This window comes from Octopus bimaculoides, chromosome 10, assembly GCF_001194135.2.
Source record: "Octopus bimaculoides isolate UCB-OBI-ISO-001 chromosome 10, ASM119413v2, whole genome shotgun sequence".
Taxonomy (NCBI): Eukaryota; Metazoa; Mollusca; class Cephalopoda; order Octopoda; family Octopodidae; genus Octopus; species Octopus bimaculoides.
Genome location: NC_068990.1, coordinates 3677125 through 3690721, shown reverse-complemented (window position 1 = coordinate 3690721; position 13597 = coordinate 3677125). Strand labels below are relative to the sequence as shown.

Below are 13597 nucleotides of genomic sequence, written 5' to 3'. Positions count from 1 at the left end.
TATATATATATTAGGCGATAGTATATGAAAGTTTGGAATATGAACAGATAAAATGAAGTACTCGATAAAAGATAATCGAGGCCAAATTACAACAGCCAAACGAGTATAATAGGAAATATATTGCATGCATTTTCATGTCTACGACTGATTCTGCATCGCGGCCGAGTCTTTCTTGTTGACTCTACAATTTATTAGAATACATAAATTGTCACTTGATAGTATATATATATATATATATATATATATATATACATATATATATATATGCCTTGAAACAAAAGGTGACATTATGTGACGACTAAAGACCTGCTAAAATACGAGTTGAATATCCATTTTTTTCCTTCTCCTAAGTTGATTTTTTTTCTTTAGTAGGATTCAATAAACTTTGCTGCCCCTTGTGTAACTTGGTATCTCAGGTAGATTAAATGAATAATTAAAAAAACAGGGGCGTCATTAGAAATAGAAGACACCTGGGATCCTGTAGTTCTAGATAAAAAAGATTTTAAAAAATAAGCGAATATGATCATTTGGTGTGTTGTTTTTCATCTTTCAATCATAGCTGCTTCATCAAAACTGATCTATTTTAAACAATAGAATAACCAAAGGTTTTCTCTGAGAATTTCAATTTCAGTTACTTCAGTGATTATCTCAACAATATTTCGGTAAGTGCAATGATGTTCATAATTCACTGAGGAAGTCCAGTATACTCAAAATTATGATATCATAGATTTTTCATGGTATTACGGGTATAGGCTAAACACAATTAGTTGAACTAGAAATGAACTTGTTAAAAATCACGTGTTCTAAGCAGATTAATTATAAATTTAAAACGCCTTACAGACTTAATATCTCCGAAAAGTAATCTTCAAGTCAAATTAATGAGGTTAGTGTTCATATATTTAGGACAGGGAGTATTCAAAAGCTAACTAGAAGTTACTTAATTACTAGTATAATTTTACTTATTTCCAAAACCACGTGAAACATTTTGGATTTTGTATAACCTGATTACTGAAGTAGGGTGTATTGAGGAGTGAATTCTTAAGTGACTGTATTGTGCAAGGTACAATGATTGTAAGACATAGTTACTTAGAGATTCAATACTAACTACGCCCATAAGTGTGCTAAAAAAATCTACTTCGGTAATCAGGTCATACCATACTAAAAACAAATCATGTCGACTGTTGTCTCACGTTCTTCCAGAAATAAATAAAATTATTTTAGTAATTGGCTATTATATTTTTTGTTCCTTTTCTTCATGGCTAACTTTTAGTTAGCATTTGAATGAATCCTGCCCTAAATATAAGAAACCAACTTAATTATGTTGTCTTGAAGATGACATTTCTGTATTATGTTTCCAAAGAATTTAAAATTTATAGACGGTCGCATTAGAACAAGTAATCTTTAAGAAAGTCCGTCCTTGACTGAACAGATATATTACCCTGTACCTATAATGTCATTGGAAATCCTCGAGAGGTCGTTTAGCTTAGGGAAATACATTTGTGTAGATTATAAAAGATCTTTAAATGAATAAGTTATGTTTTACTTTTATTTTTGGCAAAGAAATAAGTAGTATAAAATGTCTTTCATAATGTTCCCAAGAATATCAAAAGTATACAAAAGGTTCAACCGAAAATTGAAACCGAAGTACTCTCTAAACAGCGCAGAACTATTCTCTTTTCGAACAAGAAGATCATTAATAAATTTGTACAGCATCAACAGATTGTATTACCGAATGATTTATATTCAAAGAATATTATTATCATATCTTAGAGATAAATGTGATGTCTATTGATTTCAGTACTGGAGAATGAAAAATCTAGAAGTAATTTGTTTTTTTATACATTACCCAGATAATGAATATAGATATACATTTTCATAGATATATCATTATCATAGGATTAATGTAGATATCCTTTTTATCAGAGTTACATCTATAGACATGAAAACAGTTTAAATGTACTGAAAATTGTTAAAATCCATTAATTTCGGAAAAAATAACCATTAAGTGTAACAGAATGACCGAAGCGTTTGAGGCAACGTATCACACGCACTGGTGTATTAATTTCTAAAACACTATATTTAATTTTCATCAGTCTTGACTTTATCAATGCCACTGTTGATAAATAAACCTGCTATGTATATCGTACACCTGATCTTGATAAATAATTACCAAGCATGCATTTGCGTCCTCGATAATTAATTACTAGGTAGCAAGTGTGCTTGACCTTGTGACAATAAGTAAGAATCTTTTTATGTAATTGAAATACAGTGGCTTTAAAGGAGCAGGAATGTTTGTGTGATAATTAAGTTCGATTTGCTGCAAGGTTGTTTACAGTTCGATTCCAATGCATGGCAACTTGGACATGGGTCTTCTAACTTAGGTACATCAAAACTTTGTGAATAGAATTCAGGTGATTGTTGATGGAAGATGGTAAGTATGAAAATTTATTTATTCCTTTTGGTGGTAAGCTTAATTTTGTGTCGCATACACATATACATACTACACATACATACACACACACACAAACACCAACATATCTATCTATTTTTCTATCTTTCCCATTTTATCTCCAGTGACTCGGATACTTTCGTGAAACAATATCTATTTTGTCGGTTTATGGATTAAAACTCTTGACTCTGTCACCTTGTTTCAGGTCTGTATTCGATGTAACCGAAGATCGTTATTTTGAATACGTAATTATCGAGCAACTAAAAATGAAAATATTTTCATTTGTTAACTCTTTTATTTAGTGATATGATCACATTAAAGCTTCTCATTGTGCTATGAATCCTTCTTTCGATTATATTTGTAACGAGTGATTTGAATGAGATGTGGTTCCTATCACTAGCAGATGTGTGACTACATAGAAAATCATCCACTGGTTCGGTCACGACTTTTTGAACTCATACAATGATAGCTAATATCTCGTCACTATAGAAAGGGCATTAATATTAGTATCTATACAAGAAATATCGATATTTCGAGTGATATTCAGACACGTTATTGATTTCACCAGTCGCATTCCTTTCTTAAATAATGGCAATCATATATATGTATTCGCCCATTAAATGATATTGTTTTATAAATAAAGAGTTGTCGATTGCGGAATTATTGGTCTGAATAATAAAATAGCAAAGGTTAAGAAACCTAAAACGATAAAAAGAGAGATGCCTACAATATTAACAAAAAATTTCTTACATTTGCATATAGCAAAATATAGAAGATATATTTTCCTCTTTTTTGCTTTCTTTTCTTCTACACTTCCATCTGTGACTCTACTTCTCTCTCCCGCATTCCCTCACTTCCTTTTCCGTGCTGTCTTCCTTTTGTCTCCCCATTTCTCCATTAAAAGATGGCGTTGGTAGCAAAGTTTATTTAAGCAATATATTGCAAATAGACATGTCTGAATAAAGTGTATATTGTACATTTTTTTATTCGATGCATCCCGTCAGCAAGATCATTTAGTATTCACAGTAACCACACTATGAACATGAACGGGGTATAGGGAAAAGAAGGCGAACGAACCGAAAATAACGGTAAAAACACTTTAAATAAATTTATTGTCAGTCTGATAAACATATTAATCAATATGAATTCCCAAATAATACATAGTGATTTCACACACACAAACACACACACACACACACACACACACACACACACACACACACACACACACTCGCGTTCTTATCATATATGTGTACATACCCCCTCATATGATATGCAAATTTATATATATGTTGTAAGTGAATATATATGCTGTAAGTCAATATATGAACACTTATATGGTGGATATATATATATATATATATAATTCGAGCGTGTATGTAAGCAAATAGATATATATAAATATATGCGTCAATAAACACGTAATTATTCTTTGTTAGTCACATAAAATCTCTACTTATATCATAAAATGTGAAGACACACACACCCAGAAACAAGCACACACGCACTTACACACACACACCATACACACACATACACACATACGCACGCACATATATGAATATAAGCGAGTAGACAGAATATAAACATAGAAAGAAATATAAATTTATATAGTAGTACTGGGCGAAACTGTTGCCTCCTACTATTGTGATAAACTACTAAAATTGTTTATAAGAAGTTACTGCCAGATTTATCTTTATCTATCTATCTATCTATCTCTCTATCTATCTATCTATCTATCTATCTATCTATCTATCTATCTATCTATCTATCTATCTGTCTGTCTGTTATTATTATTACTATCATTATTATTTTCCGATTGATTTGCATTTTATTTCATCTTTCGGCCGTGTCTGAACCAGACACCCAAGGCATGTATATACTAGATGGAGATAAATTTCCTGAAAACGCGGGTGTTTGATATCAACAAATTTTTTGAGTCTCATAGACTGCTTGTTTTCCAGTGATAAGGTAAAAACAAATTGTCACTACTTTTCTTGATCCTTCCGGGGGCATCCACAACAACAGGGATGGCTTTGGCTTTTAATTGCCATGTCCTAAATATCTCAATGTCGGGTCCTTATATTTCGGAAGTTTTTCGAATTCCTTTGCTGAGATGTTACTACCAGAAGGCACTATCATATCATTTAACAGGCATGTTTTTTTCTTAGGTCTTTGATGACGATTTCTGGTTTATTTTTTTTATCTGTGCCTATCCTATAATCCCATAAAATGGTAAAATTACCTTCCCCAGTGACTGGCTATAGATGGTGTTCATACCAGTTTTCAGTGTGCGGGATATCATAGTGACAACATACACTTCAGTGCAAGTAATGGCCAACTCGATCATGCCAGGTTTTATATTCTGTAGGGAAAAGGACTGAGCAACCGGCAACAATGTGGACAATACTCTCCAGTTTGTCATTTCAGCGTTTACACTTTGTGTGTACGTCAGTGTGTGTGACATTAGCCGGATAGATCCGAGTGAGGAGACTGATCGTATGCCTTTAGGATGAATCCTTCTGTTTCGGCTTTCAAACCAGCACTCTGCCGCCACTTACAAGTTCTTTTCATATCTACATCAGCTTCACCAGTGCGTTTGGGGCTTTGCCCATGCAATGGCTTTTCCTAATACAATCTCGATATAACCATCAAGCTTTCTTGCTTGGCTTTTGTTTAACACTTTTTTTGCTGCTTTAGTGGATAGTGCGTCCTCCTTATCATCATCATAATCAGGCGGGTTAAGCTCTCATCTGTATTTATATACCTCTTTGCGATTGAGTGCAGTTTCTTAATCTGTTCATGTTGCCTTAACAGCTGTGTCATTCAGTCGGTATTACATTGAATGAACACTTGGAGTTATATTATGGTTGTTTTACAAGACATTTTAATTTGGATTAGGTCTGTACCGCCTTCCTTTCGTGGGAGACAGGGCCTGTGAACGTCTGATTTTGGATGGTGCATCCTGTGTAGTGTCAGCAGTTTCCTGGATTTTACTCAGATTCCAATTTATGACATCCTTTCTACTCTAGGCACAAGGCTCAAATTTTCTTTTTTTGGGGGGGGGGAGCAGTCGATTAGTTCGACCCCAGTACGCAACTGGTACTTAATTTATCGACCCCGAAAGGATGAAAAGTAAAGTCAACCTCGGCGGAATTTGAACTCAGAACATAAAGACACGAAATACTGCTAAGCATTCCACTCGACGTGCTAACGCTTCTGCCAGCTCGCCGCCCTCAATTGATGACATTACGGTTATAATGGACAACTAGTACTGTCAGGGAGTTTAAAACTTCAATTCTATTTTGGGAGTTCAAATCACTATTTAGAACCACTCTGACACCTCTAAAATACTCTTTCCTGTTCTTCTCTTTCATTGATGTGTGTTGAATCCCTTTCCCATCGTATACCCCAACCTTCCCGATCTAGGTCTTTGATAGATGTGTGATAAGCAAGTCAGATTGTGGTATTAGCTGTTTATTATTATCATTTTTATATACACTCAACAGATTAGAGTGTTGGAAGAGAAAAGAATCCTAACATCGGGCTACAACAAGTAAACGTAGATGCCAAGAACCCTCATAAGTATCCTAGCTGTCCCTTGCCCAACTAGATATATCAGTCAATTATCCCTCAAACGAGACCCACTGTTTTATAAAAAGCACCACACGGAACAATGTAGTAATATATGTCATGAAAATATGGGCTGATTCTGGTAGAACAATTTTCGTAATAGATCTGATCGATCAACGTTGCTTTTGGACTAAACAAGCACCACAACTATTTATATATCTATCGTACTAAATTGCATTTGAAATACGTGTAAATAAATGATTTTGTTGGCATGCAACATGTCTTTGTATTTTAAAGCGCAGTTACACTAGATTCAGTTCTAAACTTGGAAACTGTGTATTACATATATATGTATATTTGTATATGTGTATATAATGTATATTTTCAACTCCATTTCTAGCGGTATAATATAAAATATTTATGAACGTATAGCTTCAAAAGTTTCGGTTGTTTCCCTACATTATTGGAATAAATTTATAACATTACAAATTGAGGGGCTAAATCTTTATGAAACAAAATATCACCAATAATTTCATAAAAATATACTTGATTTTGTCTTCTCCCGTTCTAGGGATCGACAAGTTAAACACAAATTATATTTCTGGCTCGATTGCATTAATAATGCACACATCCTCGTAAAAAATGTAAGACATTGTTCAGACGAAGTAGTATTAAGCATTTCCAAAACAGCACCTATGGACATAGTAAGGAAAATGGAAAAATATCTGTTGAATTTTTGTGGGTGGTACGTTAATTTTATAGTGAAGCACTTAACAGAACATCAAAAAATGTTCTAAAACACTGCTTTTTTCATTTAACGACAATTATATATCTCTACGGAAGTGTTTTCTATGTGAATTTCTGTAAGAATGAAAGAAACTATATAATTAGTTTTTCTCTTGGTATGCACAACAGCAAATATTCTTGCGGCTGTTGTATAGTAAATTTTATTGATCTTTATATGATAAGGGAAATTATTTTTATCGACATCCAAGCAATTTGATGTAAAGCGTAGATCAATCAAATGTTTGAAGTTCGAACTAAGGAAATTGGGCCTAAATATTGAAAAATTATTCCGTCCAGTACCCTTTTAACTCAGGTGTCTCTACTACTTTTACACACGCGCGCGCGCGTAAAGAATTTAGAAAGTTCAAGAGACGTGAAATAGTTCAATATTAGCGGTGAGACTCGAAGTAGATAAAGCTATAAATGATAGCGTCTAAATATTGGGTTAAAAAATCGTTCGTACCCGAAATGCTTTTTAATCCAATGCTTAAACTGTATTATTTATAGCTTTACCTACTGCAAGTTCCACCATTGAAAACGAATGCATACACGAGGGATAATTGAAAAGTTTATAGGCTGACCAAGACACTCTCATGGATTTTCACCAGATGAGGTTTATTTTTAAACATATATCTTTCCTTGCAGTCCGAACGACTCCAACAACGGTGTTGCTGTGCTTGGATCTCGTTGGTGAAGAAGCATTCATTCTGTTTGTCAAAAACGTCATCAACAGCAGATATGACGTCATCATCACTTCGATACTGGCTCCCAGCCAAGTGTTGTTTCATGCTAGGAAACATGATAGTCAGATGAGACCAAATCAAGAGAATAGGAATAATGATCAACCAGTTCAAAGTTATAGTCACGCAAAGCAGCCATTAAAACCAAGAAGTTGTGTACTGGAGCTTTGTACTGTTGAATAAAAGACAAGACAACTTCTGTTAGATTTCCTCGGCGTTTGGTCTTGATAGACTTTCGTAACTGTTCAGGAAGTTGGCATCGTACTCTCTATTGATAGTCTGGCCCATTTGAAGGCCGTTAATAAACACAATACTTTTACTTCCTCCAAACTGAGGCCACCGCCTTTCCTGCGCATGAAGCGACTATGGTCTTCTTCGGACCAGGTGAGGAGGGGTGTTTGCAATGTTTATATTGTCTCTTTGTCTCTGTTCCTGAGTGATGAGAAAATCATTCGTCCTGAGTTAGGAAATGTTCAAGGAAAGCAGATGGTTCTACTTCAACCTGTCAGATTTTCCCATGTTTCAATTCAGCCAGAATATTCTCAACTATCTCACTAGGTATACTAATAACTTAGACTATTTGATTTGTCGTGAGTCGCCTGTCATCCGTCACCATTTGGTGAACACGATCAATGTTTTCCTCGGTGGTGGTAGCTTCAGAACGTGCAGACCTTAGGTCATCTTCAAGACCCTGGGTCATCTTCAAGACCCATTCTTCCCCTCTAAATTCAACTGCCCGCGTTTGCACTGTTGATAAATGTGGAGTGTCATCTCATAATATAGCAACCATGTCAGCGTGAATGTCATTAGGGGTTAAACCCTTTTTCTGCATTGTTTGATAAAACAACGATGCCAAATGTTGGCGATTTTCAAAAAAAGTCGGTACTAGCTAATTTTGAAGTCTTCCTTGAACAGTATGCTGACTGTTTACTTGGAAAAACAGTTCAGTTTTTTTATACGAAAATCTGAAATTAATGCATGCAATATTTCATAGCTCTAGTATAATTCCTTCATGGTCAGCCTATGAACTTTTCAGCCCACCCTCGTATATTACGCAGAATTAAAAGTTACGATACATACTTACTTCGTGCTGTCCCAGGAAACCTCATTCCTGTAAGTCCGTAGATTTTGCATTGTAGAGAAAGCTGGAGAATAAAAAGAAAAAAAAATGGTTAACAGGAATACTAAATTACAAAAGGTGACAAACATATCAATAGTTAAACGTAGCTCTAAATTAAAATTAGTGCAGCACTGCGCAAAAGGACCTCTGATAGTAGTAATATTTCTTTAATGTTCAGGTTTTTAAATGGCACCGATTTCAAATCGGCCTTTTATATTCCATGTGATCCATAACAGTGTATATTCCTTGTTGTTGCTGGTGTTCTGCTCGAGTCCACGGATTAGCACTGATCGAGCAGACGTAAGATCAAAGGTGTTCTAACTGTGAGTATTATGTCTTTTTCCTAAGTAGAAGTACACCAAGAACGATACGTCCTACGTAACCTTCTCTGAGTTAATACTGAGTGATTTTAGTGAAATTTGGTTTGGCTCCTTTATCTAGCATGTCAAGCGATTACATAAAGACACCCTCGCTGGTTTGATATATAGTACGCAATTATCAGAGGCGATTTAATCATCAACTTTCTATCATTAGTGGTATTGCACTGTGTTGTAAGAAGTTTGCTTCACAAGCACTTTATTCATTGTTCAGTCCCACTACGTGGCAGCTTGGGCAGGTAACATTTGGGCCAGCGAAAGAAAGACTTCTGAGATTTGGTAGACGGAAACGGAATGAAGCCTGTCGTATATATATATTTATAAATTTATATTTATAAATTTATAAATTGGACAGTAGAAATTAATACTTTTCAATTTATAAATTTGACTATTAAATTAATATTTCTATGATGAACGTCTTTTTATATGATTTATTTATATAATATATTATTAACCTTAAATTTTCGACTAAAATCTTAGATACATGAAGATGGTATATGCATCACAGCATGGATTTGGACGGGTTCTGAGTTGACTGATTTGTAGAGTGGTGGTTCGTCTCTAAATTAGTTATGCATATGTATGTATGTATGTATGTATGTATGTATGTATGTATGTATGGTGAGTGTGTTTGTATATATTTGTCTCTAACAACCGTTTGTTATCCAGTGTTCGAGTGTTTGTACTCCCCAACTGTGCAACTGTAGTTTCAAATTTTGGTAAAAAGCCAGCAGTTGTCAGTTACATCGACTACTGGGGTCGAGGTAACTCAGCAGGTAGTAATTTTACCACATCCGAAAAAATGAAAGACATAATCGCCTTCGGCGGAATTTGAATTCAGATAGTAAAGACGGACGAAATACCGCTAAGCATTTTATCCTATTAGGCCTGCATTTTTTGGGAAGGGGAACAGTCGATTACATTAATCCCATTACGTTACTGGTAATATTCTTTTGTCCATCCTTGAAGGATGAAATGCAGTGCAGACCTCTGCGGTGTTTGAAGTCCACTATATAAATTCTGTAAGGCATTATGTCTAAAGATATAATTGTTCTCACGATCTACCGCCCTCAGTGCCTTCAATATTATTAATAATTCTGATCGTCTTGGTGATATATTATCGTTAAAAAAAAGTTGGAAGTTGAACCGAAATGAATAATTTAATTAGTGATAATAATACAGAAAAATTCTATTTCTGTATATCCAGCGTAAAAGTATTTTGATGAGATAGGCCAGACAAACATCTCATCAATCTTGGCATCAGAGAATCAGAAAGTAAATTGTGAAATAATTCTGTATTAGTGAGACACTATATTTCCAGCTGATGTAAACAAGATGTACTATAAAGCTGATAGATCAACTTTAGAAAACTAAACCTTTGGAACATCTATGAAAAGTTCTAGAATACTAGGAAGTAGTAGATAATTAAATAGTTTGAAAGAAGCGAATCGTATGCATTTTTTCTGAAGAAACATGATATAAATATGAAATGCGTATGAGGTGGAGAAAAAGTAAAGAAAGAAAATTTAAGCTATTATATATTCAACAAATTAAAGAAGCTTGTATGAGGACAACTATGCAAGTGATACAATTTTACTATTCCATCATTTTTTTTCTTTTAAATGAGGAATTTACACAATGCGCTAGGGAGTAATCTGTCAGTTTGAATGAATAAATATACAGTTTTGCATCTACATGATATAATTTTTCCCTCGTTGGTACACCTTGACATGTGCAGGTATACATACATACATCCATACATACATAGATAGATACATACATACATGCATGCATAATAGACCTGTCATAGTGATCTGTAGCAGAGAAGAGACACTGTGTACTGTAGTGGAAATCATCTTCCCAGTGGTATAAACATAAGGCTAATTATCTGCGAAAAAGAAAATATCAACGCTGAACTATTGAGGAATCTTCAGTTACTCTACTCAAATTACAACTTCAGGTTTATACCTGTAATTATTGGGGAGCTGCGATATGTAACACATTGCCCAAGTACCAATCTTGAGAAATTAGGCCTATCAAAACCAGAAACTAGAAAACTGATTCAAAGTCTACAGGTCCAAGCCATGACTGGAACTGTAAAATATTGTAAAACTTTCTTGAAGTTTTAATTTAAGTATATATACGCATATCTAAACAAGTAACTATATACATGACAATACATACATAAAACAAAACATAGAAATCTATTGGCAAGAAATCTTGAAATAAAACTGAAAAGTGATATACATACATATACTCATACATCTAAATCTACATACATTCACACATGTATCTGAATGTGTGTATGTACGCATCCATTGACAAATGTAGCCGCTAACATTACCGGCGCTGAACATCTTTTCATCACATAGTGAGTCTTTTTCTCTGCGCTTGTAAATCCAGATGTGTTTCTATTAAGTGGAACCCATAGAAAGAGCAACCTTAATAACCTTACCGATATTGATCACATCTCTTCTGTCTGTTTGTCTGTCCCTTTTACCATGCTAACGGGCATGTTCAGTGGAGACGCAGTTTATACCAATCTTTGTTACTAATATACATACATACATACATACATGCATACTTACATATGCATTGTCCTAATAGTATTAAAGATTGTGTACCATCTTGTTTTCGTTTTTGTTACCGGTACATGCGATTTTTAACCTCAATAATGTGATACAATTAAACATCAGTTGTCAATGAGTCCATCTAAAATGTTACAAATATAAGTATATCATTTATAACACATTCTGAAAATGATCAGCACAATCTCTACAAATATTATCCTACGAATAATAACTCTAACAAGCCACAACTGAGAGCAAGGAGTCTCCACTTTGCTGTGCTACAACTTTATCGGATAAATTCGAAGAAATGTTAGTGGAAGCAACCTGTATGTACCGAGGTAAAATATAAGACTGATATAATATCCTGTTAGAATGAAGGAATATGGATATGATACGACCCATTAAGTACTCTGTAACTTGTACACTATTTTATCACTTCAATCATTCACTACTATGGTCTACTGAGTCATCGAAGGAGCATCTATGAGTCAATCGATCGAGCATAAATAGCAACTAAATAGCCTTCTTGTTGCACCTTCATATCTTGAATAAGAAAAAAACCCTGAAAATGTACGAGACTTACACACTTATATTAATGGTTGCTTTGGTTAACATGACTTTGTTAATGAGTCTGCGGAACTGGAGTCGACCTGAGGCAAAACATCTTGATATCGATAAACTATTAACATTGATAAATAAATAACATTATCCTGGCTAGTATCTGAAATCCATACAATTTAAAAATACATATTTTAGTCAAAAATATATTTTGTTTTCATAGTTATAGAACAATTTATTTTTAAATTACCTTTTTTTGTTTTGGGAATTTATCTGTAAAGATCCATATGATTGATTTCAAACCTTGGCACTAATCCAGTAATTAATGGAAAAGGAGTGAATCGATTACATCGGCCCCAGTGTTTAACTGGTACTTATTTTATCGACCCCGAAAGGATAGAAGGCAAAGTTGACCTCGTCGGAATGTGAACTCGGTACATAAAGACGGACGAAATGCTGCTCAAGATTTTGCCAGCTCGCCGCCTTAAAGATCCATATTATTCAATTATGTTTGGTATTCGTATTTTGTATATATCATTGTATTTAATAGATGGCGGAAGTTCAGATGACTGATATTGTTATGTGTCTAATTTTGATTTTAGCTTGAATGAACGGTTCTCAAACTGTAAACAAACTTTTCAAAAAATGTCCAGAATTAACGCTTGATATTTTTTCGAAGGAAATGCAACCCTTAAGTTTTGTCTGTTGTATATTTTGCGCTGTAGACCTCATGGCTGTGACATTTTATAGTTTAGCAAAAACTTCAAAAGTTAAATTAGTCTGCCTTCAATTTCGAGCCTTGTGTCTAGAGCAGAAAAGATAATAATGCTGAAACAATGAGTAATCATTTTGCTTCCAAAAAAGTTCAAAGAAATGACGCCAACTGAAGTAGATTCCTTTATCAACATTGCTTCCATAAAAAGAAAAGAAAAACTCTACTGACGTTTTAGCAAGCGAAAGTGCAATATAATATTTTAGCGATGTTTACTGCTATAGAAAAATATATTTACTCATTCACATTTAGGATTTGGGAATTAGCACTCAAATAACCATTATTTAACAACATTTAGATTTTGTGTATGTATTTATGTTTGTATACATATATCTATGTATTACCAAACATACACACACAGTATACCCCAACCACACACATGTATGCATACAGATAATGCTTTCCGTGCTTTCAAACGAACGTAAGCATTTCCGTAGATTTACAGTTGTGTGATAGCATAATGTACGCTTGTTTTAAAAGATCTATACTTTTACCAAACGGTCACATTTCTCTTTGCAAATGAATTTAGAATTCAGAGTGGTTTCCTCTATTCAACTTGGCTGGAAATTCTGGTAACGTGCATCACTTCGAAGTATAACACACACATACACACTATATATATATATATATATATATATATATATATATATAT

The 13597-nt window shown here is 34.0% G+C and overlaps 1 protein-coding gene across 4 annotated transcripts in view; it reads right to left on the bottom strand.

Annotated features, from left to right (window-relative positions):
• LOC106869052 (neuronal acetylcholine receptor subunit alpha-3) overlaps positions 1–13597 on the bottom strand; it is a 718416-nt gene that overhangs the window by 267928 nt on the left and 436891 nt on the right. For 3 of the 4 annotated variants that reach the window (XM_052971014.1, XM_052971015.1, XM_052971012.1), the window contains one exon: positions 8629–8693. The gene's annotated coding sequence lies outside the window, so the exon portion shown is untranslated. The remainder of the gene's footprint in view (positions 1–8628; positions 8694–13597) is intronic. The other variant, XM_052971013.1, reaches the window with a different exon arrangement.